This window comes from Chiloscyllium plagiosum, chromosome 42, assembly GCF_004010195.1.
Source record: "Chiloscyllium plagiosum isolate BGI_BamShark_2017 chromosome 42, ASM401019v2, whole genome shotgun sequence".
NCBI classification, from domain to species: Eukaryota; Metazoa; Chordata; class Chondrichthyes; order Orectolobiformes; family Hemiscylliidae; genus Chiloscyllium; species Chiloscyllium plagiosum.
The window spans coordinates 865,308-886,384 of record NC_057751.1 but is presented as its reverse complement, the minus strand read 5'-3'; the positions used below and the strand labels follow the sequence as shown (position 1 = coordinate 886,384).

The 21,077-nt window shown below is 42.4% G+C and overlaps 1 long non-coding RNA gene across 1 annotated transcript in view; it reads right to left on the bottom strand.

The window, feature by feature from the left end:
- Positions 1 to 8,707, bottom strand: part of LOC122543222 — a 203,169-nt gene extending 194,462 nt beyond the window's left edge. Inside the window, exons 1-2 of the long non-coding RNA XR_006309964.1 lie at positions 8,510 to 8,707; positions 1,068 to 1,202 (exon numbers count right to left, since the gene is read on the bottom strand). This is a non-coding gene — a long non-coding RNA (uncharacterized LOC122543222). The remainder of the gene's footprint in view (positions 1 to 1,067; positions 1,203 to 8,509) is intronic.
- Positions 8,708 to 21,077: the final 12,370 nt, after the last annotated feature.

Sequence of the window (21,077 nt, the reverse complement as noted above, 5' to 3'; positions counted from 1 at the left end):
ACAGCTGTAATGCTATCCCTTACCAAAAATGCCACTCCCCCTCCTCTTTCGCCTCCCTTTCTATCCTTCCTGTAGTATTTGTATCCTGGAACATTAAGCTGCCAGTCCTGCCCATCCCTGAGTCATGTTTCTGTAATTGCTATGATATCCCAGTCCCATGTTCCTAACCATGTCCTGAGTTCATCTGCCTTCCCTGTTAGGCCCCTTGCATTGAAATAAATGCAGTTTAAGAGATGCTTCCTGTTTGCCCCTGAACTGCCCAGAACTAATTTCAAGGTCATGCATCATTATTCTGAACACCCCAACAATTAGCCAACAAAATGTCTGTGACCTTTAACGGAAACTTTGGAATATTTTCCAAAGCACAGCTCTTTCCTCCTACAATAACAAAGTGCCCATACACTTGCCCAGAGATTGGAAACAGTTTCTGAGGTGGTAAATCTGTATGCTGCTCATTAATGATGGAGTATTTCTGATAGGCGCCTCTTTTTTTCACATCGAAGAATTTCAAGCCAGGCCCAGCTTGTTTCTTTTGGCTTGGCCACCATCTCATTTCCAGGGTATTCCATCCTCCTGTCAAGAGTGTTTATCGAGTAATCGCTGTGTGAATTCATATTGAATAAACATTTCCCAATTGCAGCTGCACTCTCTCTTGCAAGATTTATCGCTCTATTTGATTTAAAAGCCAGGATAAAGTGTACAAAATCTGAACTATTCTTTCTTGTTACCACAGTTGATGGCTTTATGGGGGACAGTGAAACAAATAAATACCAGAAATGTTGTACTGGTTGGTCAGTACTCTCAGTGTTATAGTGTTCAAGGAATGGGCTTAATTGCAAGACCTGATGTGAGGGGCATTATGAAACTATGCAATCTCTGTTGAGAATACTTGGGCACAAACTGTTAATATGCTTGGTCCACTAATGGACTTACTGTCATTGCTAACTTTGGTGGTGTCATTAGGAACCCCTACAAAATGTAAAATAACTGATGAGACACAGATCTCAACGAATTGCAAATAATTTTCTACTACATTTCGATCTACGCAAAAAACAATTACCACTTACCATATTTTTAATGGCCTGATGTTAAACGTTCCTCACAAATCAAAATCTGACAGTGGCCCAGAGCAAGATCAATGGGATGGATGGTAGAAAGTGATGCAATCAATTTGGTTGCTGCCTTCCATCAGTGGATCTCTACTAAAAGAAAGACACGCATTTACATAGCACCTTTCACAACAGTAGTGCACCTAAAAACAAAGTACAGCTAATTAAGTAACTTTTGAAGTAAAATTATTATTGTAGTTTCGAAACTACACAGTCAATCTGTGTAAAGCAAGATATCACAGAGAGCAATGGCCAGATAAATGTTTTTCACGATGTTACTCAAGAAACTTTGGTCAGCATGGACCAGTTTGGGCTGAAAGGCCTGTCTCCATGCTGTGCAATCTAATGTAAAACAGGCCATTGGCAGCAACTCCCCTGCTCTTCTTCAGTTTGTGTCACAGGGTCATTCGTATTCACATGAAAGGGCAGATGGCTTCTCTGTTATATTTTTCATCTGAGAAATAGCCTCTCCCCCGCGGTGGTTAGTCTGGGTTCTGGGGCTTAAATGTCTGGAGTGTGGGTTCAAATCCAATCTGACTCAGAAGAGAGAGTCCACAGATGACAACAGCTGAAAAGCTTCAAAAACAGAGGAAAAAGTCATAGCATGCAACTAGTCTAATCCAGTTATGAAGATACAGTCACCAAAAGCTCATCACTGTCAACATGAAGTTTAATCAGTGCTGCTCCTGGCACAAGACAAATTCAACATCAGACTAAATTTTCAAAGCCATTAGTTTAATTATGACAGGTGTCTGTAGACTGAAAACCGCACACTTTCACTGCTAACTGACAGCATTTAATTCCCGAGGCCCAGAGGGCTGGAAAAGTACTTTGAGAAAATAAGGTTCCATTATGACTGTAATGTGGAAGCACATGTTACCGGCACCAGAAAGAGGTGAGCACAGAAATGCCGGCAGATACCTTTCACTGACTTAGTGAAGACATTGTTAGAATTTTAAAATGTTTGCATTTAGGAAGCGCAGTGAGTGGCAGGTGATACTACTCTTCAAAACATCAAATATTGTAGTCAAGGACAATTAGATATGAGCTTGTCAGCGATGCTCAAGTTAAAAGAAAAAACAAACATGTTTGGAAGTACAAAAATTGGAGCATTCTGATTTAACTAAGCAGAGAATAAATTAATTTAGTCTGTGTTTCAAGTTAGGACAGGGGAGGCCTCACATCTGCAAAGAAATTCAGGCCTCACAACACCAGGTATTTTCATTGGACCATCACTGTGCTGTCACCTGTTTCTGTGCAAAGTTCTGGAATTCCCACTTGAAACATCTTCACTTTTGTGTCTTCCTTTGGAAGCACACTAGCTTTCGGAGCGCTGCTCCTTTATCAGGTGGTAGTGGAGGGCTCAATCCTAACACACAGAATTTACAGCAAAACTTTTCAGTGTGATGTAACTGAAATTATACATTGAAAAATACCTTGATTGTTGGTTGAGTCTTTCATCTGTTCAAATACCATGATAGTTTCAATTCTTTCATGTGGAAATCACAAAACTTTTGTTTAATAGTTGCATTCTCAGGTTAATTGTAACAATTGGTGTTAGCTGGACAACATATTTCTGCTAGACGTATTGTCTAGCTTACACCAATTGTTACAGTTAAACTGAGAATGCAACTTTTAAACAAAAGTTTTGTGATTTCCACATGAAAGAATTGAAACTATCATGGTATTTGAACAGATGAAAGACTCAACCAACAATCACGGTATTTTTCAATGTATAATTTCAGTTACATCACACTGTAAAGTTTTGCTGTAAATTCTGTGTGTTAGGATTGAGCCCTCCACTACCACCTGATGAAGGAGCAGCGCTCCAAAAGCTAGTGTGCTTCCAATTAAACCTGTTGGACTATAACTTGGTGTTGTGTGATTTTTCACTTTGTACACCCCAGTCCAACACCGGCATCTCCAAAATCGTGTCTTCCTTTGGAATTCTCCTTTGGACCTACAGGCCAAACCTTTGCTTCCAGAGTGGGTAGTTCATCGGAAAAAGCAATGTTTGCATTGGGCTGGAAATAGATGCAAGTTGGAGTTGGGCTCCCCCAGCTCAGAAGAAGTGTGTAGATGGCCACATGGGTGGACAAGTCTTGTGTTTGGCCGATTAAAGGGCCACCTCAGTTGAGATTTTGTTTCAGAAACTATTGGACTGTCTATGCATTACACCTAATTCCTTAACGCACCTGACATGACCCCTCATACTCTCTTTGGCACATCCACAGCTGCCCAGTATCACCCAGTATTCACTGTGGGAAATAACAGCAGCTACGGGGAGATGGAATAAATAGAATGATGGAATTTTACAGAACAATAGGAGGCCATTCAGGCTAGTCATAAAAGTTAGGTCACATTCGTGTAAGGTAATTGTATTCAAAATTGGCTCGATGGTAGGAAGCAGAGGGTGATGGTTGAAATTTGTTTCTTGGACTGGAGGCCTGTGACTAATGGTATGCCACAGGGGTTGTTACTGGGATCTTTGTCATTTACATACATGATCTGGATGTGAATGTACAAGGCATGGTTAGTAAGTTTGCAGATGAAAAAAAATTGTGAGATATTGCTCATTACAAGGAAGGTTATCAAACATGAGATGAGGAACTGGGCTAGTGATTGGAAACTGCAAAACAATACAGAGAAGTATGAGGTGTTGCACTTTGGAAAGTCAAACCAAGGTAGGACTTATACAGTAAATGGTAAGGTCCTGAGGAGTGTTGTGGAACAGAGGGACCGAGGAATACAAGTACATCATTTGTTGAAAATGGTGTCGCAGGTAGACAGAGTGGGAAAAAAAGTATTTAGCATGTTGGCCTTCATCAGTCAAGGCATTGATTATAGGAGGTGGGACATTATGCTACAGCCTTATGAGTCATTGGTGAGGCCACACTTGGAGTATTGCGTACGGCTTTGGTCACCCTGTTGTGAGAAAGACATAGCTAAACTGGAATGAGTGTAAAGAAGGTTTATGAGGATGTTGCTAGGACTGTTTGGCCTGAGTTATAGGGAGAGGTTGGTCAGGATAGAACTTTATTCCTTGAAATCATTGGAGAATGAAGGGTGACCTTATTCAGGTGCATAACATCATGAGGGGCATTGATAGGATGAATGCTTATAGTTTGTTTTTCACAGGGATGAGGAATTGAAACCTAGTGGGCATAGATTTAAGGTGAGAAGAGAAAGATTTAAGAAGGCCCTGAGGGGCAATTCTTCACACAGAGAGTGGTGCATATATGGAACGGGCTGCCAGAGAAAATGGTTGATGCAGGCACAATAGCAACATTTGGATGGGTACATGGATGGGAAGAGTTTTGAGGGATATGGACCAAATGTGGGCAATTGGAACTAGCTGAGTGGGCACCATGGTCAGCATGGACCAGTTTGAGCCAAAGGGCCTGTTTCCATGCTGTATTGCTCTATGACTCTATGACTCATGTTTGTACTGGCTCCCAAAGGAGCTACACAGCTAACCCAATTCTCTAGCCCTATCTCCATAGTCCTCTGAATTCATCACTTCCAAACTTATAGATCCAGCTTTCTTTTGAAACCTTCTATGGAAACTGTCTCCACCACTCTCCCAGGCAGTGAATTCCAAATCCTACCATTTATAAACCCAAGGATCCAAGAAGAAAATTATGTACTTGAATCCCAAGGTCTCTATGCTCCTGTACTCCCCTCAGAGTTGTACCGTTAGCCTACAATTGTCTCTTCATGTTTCTTTTACCAAAATGCATTACCTTACATTTTTCTGCCTTGAAATGCATCTGCCAGGTGTCTGCCCATTTGGTCAACTTGTCAAGGCTCCTCTGAAGTTGCTCAGCACTATCCTCATAATTCACTATTCTCCCCAGCATGGGGTCCAGGGTGTACTAGCTAGATGGATAGAGAACTGGCTGGGCAACAGGAGACAGAGAGTAGTAGTGGAAGGGAGATTCTCAAAATGGAGACCTGTGACCAGTTGCGTTTTACAGGGATCCATGCTGGGACCACTGTTGTTTGTGAAATACATAAATGATCATCAGGAAAGTATAGGTGGTCTGATTAGCAAGTTTGCAGATGACACTAAGATTGTGGAGTAGCAGATAGTGAAGTGGACTGTCTTGGAATGCAGCAGAATATAGATAGATTGGAGAGTTGGGCAGAGAAATGGCAGACGGAGTTCAATCTGGGCAAATGAGAGATAATTCATTTTGGAAGATTCAATTCTAGAGCGACCTATATGGTAAATGGAAAAGTCCTGAGGAAAAGTGATGTACAGAGAGATCTGGGTGTTCTGGTCCATTGTACCCTGAAGGTAGCAATGCAGGTCAATAGAGTGGTCAAGAAGACATATGGCATGCTATCCTTCATTGGACGGGGTATTGAGTACAAGAGTTGGCAGGTCATGTTACAGTTGTATAGGTCTTTGGTTCAACCACATTTGGAATACTCCATACAGTTCTGGTCGCCACATTACCAAAAGGATGTGGATGCTTTGGAGAGGGTGCAGAAGAGGTTCACCAGGATGTTGCCTGGTATGGAGGGCACTAGCTATGAAGAGGTTGAGTAGATTAGGATTATTTTCATTAGAAAGATGGAGTTTGAGGGGAGACCTGATTGAGGTCTACAAAATCATGAGAGATATAGACAGGGTGGATAGCAAGAAGCTTTTTCCAAGAGTGGGGAGACTCCATTACTCGGAGTCATGAGTTCAAAGTGAGACGGGAAAAGGTTAACGGAGATATATGCGAAAAGTTCTTTACACAGAGGGTGGTGGGTACCTGGAACGTGTTGTCAGCGGAGGTGGCTGAGGCGGGCACGATAGCATCATTTAAGATGTATCTAGACAGATAGGTGAATGGGTAGGAAGCAGAGGGACACAGATCCTTTGAAAACAGGTGACAGGTTTAGAGAGAGGATCTGGATCAGTGCAGGCTTGGAGGGCGGAAGGGCCTGTTCCTGTGCTGTAATTTTCTTTGTTCTTCGTATTATCTGCACACTTACAGACTTTTTCCTCCATACCCATCACCAAATCATTAATATAAATCAGAAAAACTAAAGATTCCAACAACAATCCCTGGGGAACACTACTTTCACCTTGTCTCCAATCTGAAAAATATCTATCTACACCTACCCTGTTTCCTATCTTTTATCCAACTTCTAAACCATGTTGCCAAGGCCCCATCAATCATTTCTAATTTGCTAACCAACCTGCCTTGTGGCACTGTATCAAATGTTTTCTCAAAGTCCAAATGTACAACATTCACAGCATTGCCCTCATCCACTATCTGTGTAACCTCATCAAAAAGTCAAATAAATTTGTCAGATATGACCTGCCCTTGACAAAGCCATGTTGACCATCCAGTATTGACTTATTTTTCTCTAAGCACATATTTACCTTCCCCCATATTATGGCCTTGATCAGTTTTCGTACTATTGATGACAAGTTGACAGGTCTGTACTTTCCTGGGTTATTCTTTGATTCTTTCTTAAACAGTGGCATCAGATTTGCAATCCCCTAGTCTCCCAGAACTAATTCTGGGTTCAGAGAGGACTGGAAAATTTCTGTCAATAGCTCAGCAATTTAACAAGTATCCCAACCAGGTCTGGTGATTTCTCTACCTTGAGTGATGTCAACCTTTTTAGGACTGAGAATCATAGAGATGTACAGACCCTTTGGTCCCACTTGTCCATGCTGACCAGATATAATCATCAGGAACTCTCCCTAAACTCCCACACCCAACAGGAAGAGCACATCACTCTACTAAAGGCCACCTTTGCTTCTTCACACTGTACAGACCCAGAAAATAGCACTGTCTCATTGCTCTAAAAAAATCCCACTGATCCAGGGTACTTCTTCTTTATCTATCACTGTATTGCTCAGTTGCTCAACACACACATTGTCAACTGGATCATTGTCACCATTTTCTACTTTGGTAAAAGCAGAAGCAAAGTACTCATGATGTACCTCTGCCATATCCTTTGTTTCAATAAGCAGCTTACCCTGCTTGTTCCTTCTGGGACCCCACTCTAACTTTCACTAATCTTTTATGAATAATATGTTGAACTACATTTCACTACTTGTTTTAGCACCGTCTACCACCCTCTACTCATGCTTCCTCTTAGTCTTCCTTAATCTAGCCCTAGCCTCTGTCCTGCATTTGAGATATTCTTCCTGATTTCTCTTACAATTAGTATTCCAGTATGCATCATATGCCTCCTTTCTCTTCCTTATTTTCTTGTCAATGTCCTTAGTTATCCAAGGTCCTCTCACTTTGGATATCCCAGGTTTATTTCTCATGGGTACACATTCAAGTCTCACTATTGAAGTCTCTTGCATGAACAAACTTCCAATGATCGAATACAGCTTTTGTGTTTTTACACTTGATGTTGAAAAAAAACTTCTGTCAACCATTTCAAAATTTAATATCTCCTGAACCGGTTAATTGCTGATAAAAATAAACTTTGATTCAGAACTGAATTGCAAGCAGCTAGTCCCTTAGTAGCACCTCTAAACTGTGAACTCAGAAAACCTGTCAAGTTCTTTGTAGCTTTTGAAATCTAGCCATTCATATTGGTATGATGGCCTTGAGAGAAACATTAAAAGGGAAAGAACCTGATTGCAACTGCACAACAGATTTAATTTATTTTCAAAACTATAGCTGTTGGCCTGTCAATAAAACAAGGAGGTTTTCTTTTCACTCTCAGAGGTAACTAGGATCTGCTTTTTAAGTTTAAAGAAGAAGAATTTAAAAATCTTCAAAGCAAGTCTGTTTTGCAGACGCCATCTGCCCTTCAAAAGTGTTTACGTCGACTCCATCAACTCATGACTCCCAAGCTACAAGTGAAGGCTCTTGCAACGGCCAAAATGAGATCTGTTTGAACTCAATGCAGAGTTCGAAAGGCCCTATACTCTTGGGGTTTCCTCCTGTATCGTGCTCTCAACCCTTTCTCGTACCAGCAGAAATTCTGTCTGTCAAAAATAGGGGTGCTATATCCCATCAAGGCCCTGCACTGCCATTTCTAAAGTCCCAGCCTGACTCTCTGTTCGAATTTTGGGTGACCTGTTTGTGAGTCTGAGTTAACTTTTAACCACCTCCTGCATCCTCTCTTGGCCTTACTGACAGACAGCTGTGTTTATGGAGACGTTAGCTCTAGTACTACTCTGAACCACCGACTGCACCACTTCACATTCCAGTCTGTGATGTGGTTGACCATGGGCCTCACTTGAACAATGATGGAGGCCTTGGTGAATGGATCTCGAAGCACCTCCTGTGTGGTGGATATGAAAGAAACCTTTCACTGCACATAAAGAAATCTGTAGCATGCCAAATAGCCAATGGCCATGTAATTGAGCCCATAAAGACTTGTATTTTTTTTAACCAAAGTACGTCAGTAAACAATATTCAGCTTACATCAGCTCTCCGCAACCTTTGTATTGCTGTGTTCTTGCTTTCAGAGCTGAGTGTGTTGTTGAGCCAGAGACCAGGATGACATCATGTGACCAGTGATCATAAGGACTCCAAGCACAGCACTGTCACATAAGACTCACTATCGCTGCAAGTTATCAGTTTGTCTGTTACGTAATGGCTCAATGCTCCTCACCAATCCTCTGTAACTGTAGTAATTCTGTGTTAAGGAGCACAACACAAGAAAATAACATTTGGTAGCACAGATAACTGTTCAATTGTACAACAGCTCAAATTTCCACTCCACATGTAATTGCTGTGACACTTGAATTCGATGTGTATCCGCACTAATTTGACGGTATAACACTCAATGAGTTCAGACTCTTTGACAGCATAGTGCTCCTCTGTACTGAACCTTTTGACAGTGAAGTGTTCCCTCAGTTTTGCCCCTCGAATAATGCAATGCTTCCTTGGTCTTGCCCCTCCAACAGTGAAGTGCTCCCTCAATGCAGTGAGAATGCCAGTCTACATTTTACATTGAAGGCTCCCCAGTGGGATTTGAACCCCTAAGCTTTTCTGACTGGAAAACAAGAGTACTATCACCGAGTCAGTACTGACTACAAGCAAGTATTAATTTCACTGCTTCTTAAGGAGTTCTGACAGAGATCCTGTCCAGTCTTAAGTCCATGTGTTTGTACAAATAAAGTTAAATTCAAATTGTTAGCTGTACAAAGGCCCCTTTCACATGCTGTCTGTTTCCAAGCGAGGAAGGATTGTGATATCTTTATCGAGCACTGCACTGTTACAAACGCCGACAAAGAAAATTCCAAAAGAGTGAAGTAAGCAATTCTCAAGTGTGGGCTGAGATCTGGAAGATGCAAATTCCGATGCAACAGCACAACAGTTGTCAGGAGATTGTAATTACAGTGCGACATGTTTACATAAGCAGTTCCCATTCAAAATATGATCAGAGGAATTTACATTGCAGAGAAACCTGACATAAATCAGACATAGGAATTAAGGATTTGTTGACTGGAAGTGTGGAAAAAATATTACTATTAATATTATTCAAAATACATACAATTTCACCAAGATAGTGTACTGAGTAGGAACTCTGTCATTTTTGGCAAGGATCTGTTTTATGAATAAATCACAAACTGAATGAAAGCTGTATATCCTTCCCTACACAGTATGTTAAGGCAGTTGGAACCAAGAACATTGCTCTACCTTCATGAATGATCACCAGGTTTGAGAGCCAATGCAGCACCCTCACTTATGGGATGCTGGGTCAATTCGGGTATACAGGTTATTCTGATATAACATATGTTTCATCAACAAGAATTGGCCCTAATATGATTGACAAATTGTGAATGCTGTTTGGATAACGTGAACTTTCTACTGAACAAATACAGCGATCTTCTACAGCGGTTTTCCATCGTGTGATTTTCTATCGCGTGAAATTTCAGAAGAATCTAACTGTCTCATTTTAGCAAAACAACTTGCAAATAAAATATTCAGCTTCCTCGCTTGGAAACAGACAGCAATAAAAGGGGCCTTTGTACAAGTTAACAATTTGAATTTAACTTTGTTTTGTACAAACACATGGACTTAAGACTGGGCAGGACCTCTGTCATAACTTTTGAAGAAGCAATGAAATTAATACTGGCTTGTTGTCAGTACTGACTCGGTGATAGCACTCTTGCTTGACCAGTTTGTGATCAACTGTCAGTAATCAAATTGATTCACTACTGAGGCCTCTCCACAACAAGTTTTAAAGGTTGCCAAGATGACAAGGTGTTGATTGAATGGACTTGCATTCCTGAATGTTACCTAACCAAGATGGACAGTTTCCTTTGCCTGTTTCTGACAGATGTAAAAGATTCAGAATAACCATTAGAACGAAGAGCAGGGGGGCTTTCCTAATGCCTTGGCCAACTTTACTCCCTTAAACTGACACCATTAGAAATTGGCCATTCATCTCCCCTCTGTTTGCAGGAGCTCGCTGTGTGCAGAATTGGCCACTGTATTTCTCTGCATAGCACTGAGTGCCCTTCAGAAATGATTCATTGCATGCAAAGTTCTGTGAGACACTTTCTTGGCGTATCACTGCTCTGTATAAATATTATTTCTATTGAAACATGCGTTATTGGATGAGGACAGTTGGTGTACATATTTCATCCAATGATTTATATATCCTTTCCCGACTGAAAATATCCACTGGAAAAGATGGAAGGAGAGATGGAAAACTGGAGATGGAGTAAACCTGGATTAAAGTCATGCAGCATATAGCCAACAAAATGTTCATCAATAGAGAATGTGGACAGAAAAACAAGGAAAGAACTGTCTTTTTTTTGGGATCTTATGCAGCCATCTGAGGGCCCTGATCCACAGACAGTGCAGTCCTCTCTCTCCTCCACTGCAGCACTCCATCAGGATGGACTCATTAATATTGCTCACTGAGCATTGATCCTTTGACCATGCAGTACTTCCTCTAATATTGATCCTCTGAAATGCAGCAAATCCCCAGGATTGACAATTCATCAAAGCAGCTCTCCCAAAATACTAACCTTTGACAATGTAGCTCTTCCTCAGTAGACTGTCCAACATTATAGCTCCACTCAGTACTGCAACACTTCCTTAGTATTGACCCTCTGACAGTGCAACACTTCCTTAGTACTAACCTTTCAATACAGCTCTTCCTCTGTAGCAACCATGCAGCAGTGCAGCATTCCCTCAGTACTGACCCTCTGACAATGCAGTGCGCCATCATTACAGCTCAAGCAATAAAACAGCACTCACTCACTGCAGCATGCAAGTGTAAACCTTAATTTGTGTTCCAGTCTCTAAAACATGACTCAAACCACAATCTTATGACTCAAAGCAGAACAGTGCTGCCATTAAGGAGAAAAGAGTGAATTCTGATTACTAATTGTGTCTAAAAAATAACCTCAACAGCAAATGGACACATACAGCTCCCTTTTGACCCCCTTCCACTTCCATGACTTGCGTTTGATGTCAAGTTGGCAGCTCGCTTTTTCTTTGGCCTGGTTAAAGCTTCATAAATGTTTGCCAACACTAACTATTTACTGAAGCAGGGAATGTGACGTTCACAGACACAATCATTAGAATATGCTGGTGTAGACTGTTCGGGCCAAATATCCTAATTCTGTGTGTTATATCCTCTGTTACATACAGAAGAAGCTGTGCAATAGATAGCTCAGTTTGCTGGACAGCTGACATGTGATACAAAGTAATGTGACCAGCGTGCGTTCGATTTCTGCACTGGCTGAGGTTAATGTGGAAGGACTCTCCTTCTCTCACATTGTCTGAGGTGTGATGACCCTCAGGCTAAATCACCAATTCTCTCTCTCTCTCTCTCTCTCTCTCTCGTTAACAAGAAAGTAACCTTATAGTCAGCTAGGACTACAGTGACTTTACTTCAACTGCACAGTTGAATCTGAATAGGAGTGCTTTAGAATTAAGTACAAAGGTTTCAAGTTGGTTTGCCTTTTACAATGATCATGAGCTACTGTTCCCCTTTTATAATGGCACTTTAGTACAAAGAACCTTTTTGAATTGAATTGCCCAACAATTGTCAGCTCTAGATCTACAATAATCCTTCTAACAACATTACAAAAGCATTAGGGAAAAAAATCACATTTCATAATTATCTTTCACCTTATATCCATTAATCAATTTGCATTCTAGTAAAGGATGGTACAGAGAATCAAATGTTTTCCTAAATAGTGCTGAGGGAGATTGATGTCCAAAATATAATGAGATTGAAAGGGCCTGCTTCTATTACCTCATTATTGCATTAAATTTGCAACCAGGCAAAGGTTTATGTGTACAATGGGATTTTGTGGTTCTCCCACTCCACTTGCAGGCTGGCTCTTATGATTGGGTAGAAAGCTCCAAATTAAAAGACTGTTCAGGATATACATGCAAGGAGTGTAGCAGTGTCTTTGTGGTAGCCATTGTGAAAGGCAAATTGTGCTAGGGACCGGGTTGCAACGTTTAACTCCACCCACAACTCCACAGATAATGAAACAACAAAGAATATCCAGGGTCAGATTCGTGAGTGGCCAGGTTATATTCATACTATGCAAATGCCAGGCACTGACCACGTGCATCAAGAGATAGTCTTCCTACCAATATGATCAGCTGATGTTCTGGACATGAGCACCATCAATTCTCACCATCTGTTAATATATGTATAATTATATTGTTAAGTTCGTTAATGTCTTTGTGTAAGACAAAAGAGCTAGTGGCCATAGATTGTCAGATCATATACATTGCCATCAGCTGTAATATGCAAGGAGAAATAAGTGGTGTAAGACTGAGCAAGTCAGTAAATTCTCTCCACAAAAGAAGAGATAAATGTCTTGATTGCAATCTCCCCAATCTATTAACACCATCCACCTCCTAGACCTCATTATGTCTGGGATTATCAGCCCGGATCTTATGCTCAATTATCTCCAAACTTGAATCCATGATCTTTTCACTGGGAGTATTACCTCCTGAGCCGTGGCTTTGACCTTTCACCCCCTCATGACAACTAAGGCTAATTCTAGTAACACTTTGTCAGTGATGCTGTGGTCTATGTGGTGACATCAGGGACCACAGACAACAGAAGATATCATTTTTGATGTGGGAGTGAGTTGAAACGGTGGCAACAGGAATCTCACAGCAACCAGCATAGACACAAGGGATAGAGGATGGTGCAGAAGAAAATGGAAATAATGCTTAATCTTGATGACTGTATCACTTATTTATAACGCTTGTGGTGATCCTTGAATGCAGACCAAGAGGGTTTTGCTGGTGGAAAGAAAGATGTAGAAAAAGATTGGGATCCTCAGACTGATTGCAGCTAATTGCCTCTTGAACCCATTTATAATAAACTCTCATCCTTTCCGAAAAACCTTTTCTATGATTCAATTGCACTTTGAGTGAAAATATTCCAGCTTGCTTGACACCCTAGTTGTCTTCACAACTATTCATGTCTCAATGGGCTGAGGAGACTGCCTCAAATAGCTCTTTCAACCAGAGACTACCAATCCCAACCTACTATCATCGAATCCCACACTGATACAGGTCATTCAACATCCTCCATCTCTTCTTTGGAAAGCTTATCTAATTAGTTTCAATGACTTGCTCTTTTTCTTTACCCCCGCAGCATTTTTCTACTTGGTTGTCTGCTTGAAAGTTATCACTGAATCTGCTTCCACTGGCTTTTCTGGTAGCACACTGCAGATCAAAATAACTCGCTCCAAAAAGAAAATTCTCCTCATCTTACCTCTGAGTGCAGGGGGATAGTTTTGTCAATTATCTCAATTTCTGTATCCTCTGGTTATTGCCCCTCCTGCCACTGCATTTTACGATATTTGGTCAATCAAAACCCCTCATCGTTGTGGAAACTTTAATTAAATTTCCCATTAATGTTCACTGGTCTGAGGAGAACAATCAGTGCCTCCAAACTCCCCACATAAGACAGGTTCCTCCTCCCTGGCACAATTACATTAAATCTCATCTTCAACCCTGAAATCTTTCCTAAAGTGCAAGGTCCTGATTTGGACAATATACATCAGCTGAGGCATAACCTGGGATTTTATGTTGTTTTATTTTAATAGCATGCTGCATGTGAGCTCAAAGCTTGCCTCATGGGAAGGCACATCATTCAAGGTCAACAGCAACAGATTAGGAATTTAGTTCCAGTCTCTGAAGTCCTGGGGACATTGAGAAGTTAATAAAGATCCTCTTGCAATGAGCAGAGTTTACGAGAGAGAGGCCAAGCTACTGTGTTATTAGCATATTGCAACACAGCTCAGCTGCACTCAATCTTCATGAGCACTTGCCAATAGGAATAAATATTGTCGATTTAACTGGCACTTTTATTTCACTTGATATTTCGTGTATCGGGTCGTGTTACATACATGTAGCTTAATGATAGATCCAACCGTGCGATTAATCCATTAACAAATCAATGAAACTTCCCTCCCAATTCATCTTACTGCTTGAAGCAGGAGGAGGCAAGCAACATCGATCTGTAGCAGGAGATAGATGGAGCAATAATAACAGAGGCAAGAGGTGCTTTTAGTCTGAGCTGTTGATGAATAAGCAGTCAAAAGCAACGAATGACCTGGCTAAACAAATGACAGAGGCTGGCCATGGAAACAAACACATTTTTTAAGATGGGTGAAAGGAGAGCGGTATTTATTTAGAAAAAAGAATGAGTGAATAAAGCAGGAATGTGACATAAGGGAGAACGTACCCACTGATTGATGAACTGCACTGATGTTTGGAAAATTCAATATTAACAGTGACAAATGAGAGCCGAAACTTGGCTGTAGGATTTGCAGCTCATGAGGCAGCAAACGTAAATGCCAAGGTCAGATGGAGAAGTCCAAAGAAAGCTAAAGGCAAGGATGGACCTGCCCTGAAGTCTCATGGCCTAAAATAAGTTCAGGCGCATTCTGCTCAAAGAGGAGAAAAACAATTGTGCCCCTATCCCTGAACTTGGAGGCATAGGTTCAAGTCCCACCTGCTCCAAAGCTATGTAATAATACCTCAACACATTGATTAGAAAAATAGCTAAAATAGAGTCACAGAGATGTACAGCACGGAAACAGGTCCGACTTATCCATGCTGACCACATATCCTAAATTAATCTAGCCCCATTTGCCAGCACTTGGCCCATATCCCTCCAAATCCTGCCTATTTGTACACCCGTTGTAATCGTACCAGCCTCCACCATTTCCTCAAGGTAAAAACCCACGTGGTTAAAGATGCCCTCCAACACATCTCGTCCACATCCCGCACCTCCGCCCTCAAACCTCACCCCTCCAACCATAACAAGGACAGAACGCCCCTGGTGCTCACCTTCCACCCTACCAACCTTTGCATAAACCATATCATCCGATGACATTTCCGCCACCTCCAAACGGACCCCACCACCAGGGATATATTTCCCTCCCCACCCCTTTCCACCTTCCACAAAGACCGTTCCCTCCGTGACTACCTGGTCAGGTCCACGCCCCCCCAACAACCCACCCTCCCATCCTGGCACCTTCCCCTGCCACCCCAGGAATTGCAAAACCTGCGCCCAGACCTCCTCCCTCACCTCCATCCAAGGCACCAAAGGAATCTTCCACATCCATCAAAGTTTTACCTGCACATGCACCAATATCATTTATTGAATCCGATGTGGTCTCCCCTACACTGGGGAGACTGGATGCCTCCTAGCAGAGCTCTTTAGGGAACATCTCCGGGACACCTGAACCAATCAACCACACCGCCATGTGGCCCCAACATTTCAACTCCCTCCCCCCCCCCCTCCCGCCAAGGACATGCAGGTCCTGGGCCTCCTCCACCGCTGCTCCCTCACTCGACGCTTGGAGGAAGAATGCCTAATCTTCCACCTTGGAACACTTCAACCCCAGGGCATCAATGTGGACTTCACCAGTTTCCTCATTTGCCCTCCCCCACCGCACCCTTGTCCAGTTTCCTCATTTCCCCTTCCCCTACCTCACCCCAGTTCCAACCTTCCATCTCAGCACCGTCCCCATGACCTGTCCCATCTGCCTATCTTCCTACTCTATGCTACTTTCTCCCCACCACCACCCCCCTCTCATTTATCTCTCCACTCTGCAGGCACCCAGCCTCTATTCCTAATGAAGGGCTTTTGCCCAAAACGTCAATTTTCCTGCTCCTCGGATGCTGCCTGACCTACTGTGCTTTTCCAGCACCACTCTAACCTAGACTCCACCATTGCCTCTGGCAGGTCATTTAATACACGCAGCACCCTATGCATGATTTAGTTGCCCCTTAGGTCTTTCCCCTCTCACCTTAATCCTGGTTCTACACACACACACACACACACACACGAAAAGACCCTGTCTATTTACCCTATCCATGTCCGTCATGATTTTGTAAACATCTGTAAAGTTACCCCCCAGCCTCCGACGCTCCAGGGAACACAGCCCACCCTATTCAGCGTCTCCCTACAGGTCAAACCCTCTAACCCTGTCAACATCCATGCAAATCTTGTCTGAACTCTTTCAAGTTTCACAACATCCTTCCTATAGGAAGGAGACCAGAATTGCACACAATATTCCAACAGTGGTGTAACCAATGATATGGTACAGACACAACATGACCTCCCAACTCCAATACTTGATCATAGAATCATCGTGTGGAAGGAGGCCATTCAGTTAATCAAATCCACACTGACCCTCCAAAGAGCATCCCTCCCAGACTCACATCCCGACTCTATCCCTGTAACCCTGCCTTTTCCATGGCCATACCACCTCACCTGAACATCGTTGGACTGTGGGAGGAAATGGAGCATCCAGAGGAAACACATAGGCAGAATGTGCAAACTCAACACAGACAGTGGCCCGAGGGTGAATTTGAACCCAGGTCCCTGGAGCTGTCAGACAGTAGTGCTAACCACTGAGCCATTAAGCCCTTTGGAAGGTGCCTCTGTGACTTGCTGATTCCAGTTTGCATAAAGGGTGGAAAACCCTGCTCTCAGTGACTGGCCTCTACTGAGCCAATGCAGAATGAGAGTTGAAGGGGAACTTGCAGGGACTGGTGTTCTGAGGTATCTGCTGACCTCATCTATCTAAATGGTAGAGATTGCGGGTTTGGAAGGCCCTGTTTTAGGCGCCTTGCTGTGTTGCTGCAGTGCATCTTGTAGATGATACACATTGCTGTCTCTGCGTGGTGGAAGGAGTGGATGTCTAGGATGAGGATTGGCTATGCCTCTTGTTTCATGATTCTGTTGAACCGTAGCTGCCAGATTCTGTACTGAAACAGTGACCCGGTCAGGCCACAATGCTCACAATGTTTTTATCGCAGATCTGTGTGAAGTCATATTGCTTCATCTGAACAATGAGAAGATAAAGGACAAGATGCAATTTGAAAAGCTTGCAAGAATGTAAAGACTGGGTCTGTGTGGACTGGGAGGTGCACAAAGTGGGAGAACAAGTTGAGACAGCTTGAGCTTTAGTAATTGATAGACAGAATACTAAACAACTGGTTAAAAGTAAGGAGCTGCTCATTGAAGACACAAATGAGGTGAATTGTTTCTCACAGACAGTGTTTGTAACTTTTCTGCTCCAAGGGCAGCGGGAGCGGAGTCGTTAACAAAACAAAACGCATAACGTTGATAATGATAAGCAAACGGATGACAAATGACAGAGTGGCAACATGGAGTTATCAGATCTGTTGGGATCTTACTGAATGGTGGAGTAGACTCAAGACCAAATTAAGGCAAGTTTACCAAATGCCTTCTTCACTATCCACTTTCAAGGAGCTATGAACCTGCACTCCAAGATCTCTTTGTTCAGCAGCACTCCCCAGGACCTTACCATTAAGTGCATAAGTCTTGCCCTGATTTGCATGAATATCTTTTTAACTTAACAAACAACAGAAGGGAGATTATGTGGTAGTGGTAATATCATTGGACTAGTAACCCAGGAACATCTAGACTAATGCTTTAGGAACAGGGTTCTCATTCCGCAATAGCAAGTGGTAAAATTTGAAAAAAGGCAAATGACCCAAAAAGGAAAATTTGCATTTTCAGAGCACATGCCACAATTTCAGAACATCCCAAAGTCCTTCAGTCAATAAAGTACTCTGCCACATGCAGTCACTGTTGTAATGCAGCAAACCTGCAACAACTTTGCACAGAGCAAGCTTCTGCACACAGCAATGAGATAACAGCCAGATTACTTTGTTCAGTAGTTCTGGTTGAGTGATGAGGATTGGCCAGGCCATCAGTCGAACTCCCTTGATTTTTCTTCAAAGTGTCATGGTAATATTTTCATCATTGAACAGAATAGCCAGATACTCAGCTTCGCATTTCACCTGGAAGACAACAACTCTGTCAATGCAATGCTCCCTCAGTACTGACCGTAAAACATCTCGTGCTCCATCAGTTATAACCTCTTGACAACAAGCATTTCCTCAGTACTGCTCCTTCAGTCACAACCCAATGACAACAAGCACTCCATCAGTACTGACCCTCCACCAGTGCAGGATTCCATCAGTGCCTGAATCTCTGACAGTCAACACTCCATCAGAATTGATCCTCCAACAAACTATGCTCCCTCACTACAGACCTCCCTCTTACAATGCACCAATCCCTTCATACTTTCCGAAAAACCCTACTGCAATCATTCAGTATGGGATCCCAAAGAGATTAGTCATCCACCAGTGCTCCCCATCTGACAGTGAACTGTTCCCTCAGTCTTTGCCCATCCAGCCATGTTTCCACAATAGTGAACCATGATGCAATGTTTCTTGAGTCCAGGAATTGGCAGTGCCAATCTCAAGTATGTGCTGAAGTCTTCTAACATTACATGTCCTGCAGCTTAGATGGAGATACATCATGTTCATTGCAGAAGTATCATTTAATTTGTTTAGGGTTGGGCATCATTTGTTGGTGCTTTGCCTGCCAAAACACTCAGGCAAGGTCAGGCTGCACACACTCTCTTTCTTCTCTTGGCTTTTCTTACAACATACAACACTGAAACGAATACAACAATCTCTTCTGCCTACACTCCATGCAGGTCTCTTCTGACCACATTTCATCCAAGTCTATTGGTTGTTTTGTGTTTGAAATGTGAGTTCCCTGGGATTTCATAAAAGCTCATGCCAGAATTTGATGCCACTGTTAAAAAATTCTTGTTAATATGCTATACATGATGATCAGGCCACAGAGCAATGTGGTCTGTACTGTACATGGTCCAAATTGTCAGCAGAACACTCACACATCACTACTAACAATGCCATCAAGATTTAACTCAAGGCTCAATTCCATACTCATTAAATCTTATGTCCACATCATGAGCAGAATTGTCTATTCCTTTCAATCTCATGTGTTTATCCAGAGTCCCTTTAAACTTATGTTGCAGTTTGCCTCAACTTCTCCATGATATTGTGTCCCACATTATCAGCACTCTGCTTCAGGAGTGAATTTCTGAATTCCCTAATGGTTTCATTAGTGACTTGTCTTTGCGCACGGCCCCTGGTTGTGGACTCATCTACAAGTGGAAACATCTCTCTTCATGTCTGCAATATTAAATTTCTTCATAACTTTAAAAATCTTTTGCAGGTCATGGCTCAGTTGTTTTGGTTTAAAGTTCTATCTTTCCTGAAGTTTATAACTTCTGAGATCTGATTGTATTCTTATCAGGTTGTTAATTTCTCTTGAGCTCTCGGAGCTTAGCGCTTGTGGGACAACATTGTCTTCAGGAGTTCAAATCCCACCTTGTCAAGGTGTGTCTCGGATATGTAATGACCAGAATGCACAAAGAGTTTGATCCTAAGTTACTTCCTTTTGAAGCTAAACTCCCAGCTCACAAGAACAATATATTTTCTAATCAACTTGTTAAGAGACATTATTACACACTTGTAAAGCAGGTAGGACTTGGAACCTACACCTTCAATTGCATCCACCAGTGAGCTCCTACAAAATGGATTGCTGGCAGAGCAGTCTGCTGCAAGAATCCCTGGATACTGATTTCCTGAACTTACAATACATGGGACATAATGGTAATATCTTGGATTCTGAATCATTTGTAACTGTAACTTCTTCCTTTTATCCTTCTCTTTTTTATGGTTACATGATTTAATATTCAGTCCTTGAATGTGGGCTTCACTGGCTGAGCCAGAACTTTATTGACCACCCCTAAGTGACCATGAGAAGGTGGTGGTGAGCTGCACCTTGAACTGCTGCAGTCCATTTGGGGTTGGATACCCACAATGCCATTAGGGAAGGAAATCTAGGATTTTGATCCAGTGAAGGTGAAGGAAAAGCAACGTATTTCCAAGTCAGGATGCTGAGTGGTTCAGAGGGGGACATATAGGTCATGGGGTTCCCCTGTACTTACTGCTCTTGAATGTCCAGGTGGGACAGGTCACAAGTTTGGAAGGTCCTGGCTAAGGAGTTAAAAATCACACAACACCAGGTTATAGTCCAACAGGTTTACTTCGAAGCACTAGCTGTCAGAGCGCCGCTCTCCGAAGGAGCAGCGCTCTGAAAGCTAGTGCTTCCAAAAAACACCTGGTGTTGTGTGATTTTTAACTTTGTCCACCCCAGCCCAACACTGGCACCTCCAAGTCATGTCTTCGGAGCATTGGTGATTTTCTACAGTTCATCTTGTAGACAGTACACACTACTGCTGCTGTGCATTGGTGGTGGAAGGAATGAATGCTTCGGAATATGATACCTATCAAGTGGGCTGGTTTTATCCTGGTGTCAAGCCTCTCCAGTACTGTTGGTGTACTCATCCATGTGAATGGGAGTATCCCAACATATTGATGACTTGTGCCTTGGAGAAAGGATAGGCTTCGGGGAGCAAGGAGGTCAGTTACTCAGGGCAGGATTTGTAACCTCTGACCTACTCTCATTGCCACTGTGTTTACATGGGCTTGTCCAGTTCAGTTTCTGGTCAATGCTAACCCCTAGAACAACCACTCCACTTGGTTTCGAATGCACGAATGAATACTACTTTTATTTAAACCAAAATAATTTATTGCGGGTCATTTTAAAATTGGATTTCACAAG